The following is a 1,894-nucleotide window of genomic DNA, read 5'->3' as shown; positions in this document are numbered from 1 at the left end:
ATTTGGATGCTTGTGCATAAAGTTATGTCATGTTTAAGTTGGCATGAAAAACTGATCATATAACTTAGAAAAACTTGAGTGTTTCATGGCTGAAAATGACCTGTAATGTCTCAATGAATTCCATGGCCTTCCAAGCATATTCTGACCTTGGTCCTTGAAGCAAACTTATAGAGGTAATCATAAGTGACATTATGTAAAAAGAAGTTGTAGAGGATGTTGAGAAGAGTCATATGCAAAAAGAAAAAAGAAAAATGTTGAGAATTGAAGGAGTTTTGATCAAACCTCTTGGACAAGCTTATGTACTTGGACTTTCCTTGCATTTCAAAGCACATGGGTGATCATATGAACTCAAAATAAGGTATCTTTGGTTGCCTCTTGACTAAATTTCTCAAAGCTTGAAGTTTATTGTTAAAGAAGGCATGGAAATAAACACATGATCATAAGTGACATTATGCAAAATTAATCATCCTCATATGTTGAAAATTGGAGAAGTTATAAATCTTTAAAGTTGGGGAAAAGTCACTTGAAAATAGGTCAAATTTCACCAAGTCCACAAATGACCTATAATGTCTCCAAACTTTTGATGATCCTCCAAGCATAATTGTATCTTATCATGTAAAGAGAAGTTGTAGAGGATGTTGAGAAGAGTCATATGCAAAAAGAAAAAAGAAAAATGTTGAGAATTGAAGGAGTTTTGGTCAAACCTCTTGGACAAGCTTATGTACTTGGACTTTCCTTGCATTTCAAAGCACATGGGTGATCATATGAACTCAAAATAAGGTATCTTTGGTTGCCTCTTGACTAAATTTCTCAAAGCTTGAAGTTTATTGTTGAAGAAGGCATGGAAATAAACACATGAACCTTTGACTTTCCTTGAGAAGTAAGCTAAAAAACTTTGAGATGTCCTTGGTTAAAAAGCCCTTACCTTGCAAAATAAACTTAAGGGAAACAAGACATATTTTTTTGATATTTTGATTAGTGGTTATATAAGCAATTAATCATGTAAACACAAAGGTAAAAAAAATAACAAAGAGGTGCTTGGTGATCCCTGCAAGAAGCAAACCCAAAGATGGATAAGGGGAGAGACCAAGATGTGACCTTGTTTGTGTGTAATAATGCAAATGATATGTGAGATCTTAGGGTTAAAAATTAGGGTATGACAGTTACAAGGCCTCTTGGACCTCCACTTGATCCTCTACCGCCATGGTATAACCCAAATGCTCATTGTCCTTTCCATAAGGGTGTTCCTGGACATGATTTAGAGGTTTTTTATGCTTTGAAGCATAAAGTACGGGAGTTGATGGACAATAAGATTTTTTCTTTCAAGGATGTTGGCCCAAATGTTGGAAACAACCCTCTTCCAGTACATGGAGAGTGAAGCATGAATTGAGTTTGAAGAAATCAATTCTCTAAAAGTCTATGGATCAGACAAGGAAGTTTCAACTCCCTAAGGCTGGAAATCATTAGGTTGTTTCAACATTTCCTTTTGGAATTTTCTTTGCATGTTAGATGTTATTTGCTTTTAAGAATTTTTGTTTTTTGTTAAACGGTAATATTAATGAAGTGATTATGCATTTTATAAATCAATCATGTCGTATTTACTCATTTTTCATTTATGTTAAAAACAAAAAAAAATCTCCCACTTCACTTGCCTTTATCAAAACTTTTGTTTAAGCTAAGATTGAAGGGAGAATGATGAAAATGAATTTCCTAAAATTGATGATGGTATGGTTTCAATTAAAATCTTACTGATGAAGTAAGGCATTGTTTCAAATTCCCAAACACCGGAGAGATAAGGAGTTAACCCCTAGTCAACCACTTTGAGCCTATAAGTCAGTGTTTTTTTAGGAATTAATGTTAGACTATGGCACGGATCTAGAAGGGGGGGTTGAAT

This window comes from Lathyrus oleraceus, chromosome 7, assembly GCF_024323335.1.
Source record: "Lathyrus oleraceus cultivar Zhongwan6 chromosome 7, CAAS_Psat_ZW6_1.0, whole genome shotgun sequence".
Classification (NCBI taxonomy): domain Eukaryota; kingdom Viridiplantae; phylum Streptophyta; class Magnoliopsida; order Fabales; family Fabaceae; genus Lathyrus; species Lathyrus oleraceus.
The sequence above is the reverse complement of the archived record's forward strand: the minus strand, read 5'-3'. Positions refer to the sequence as shown.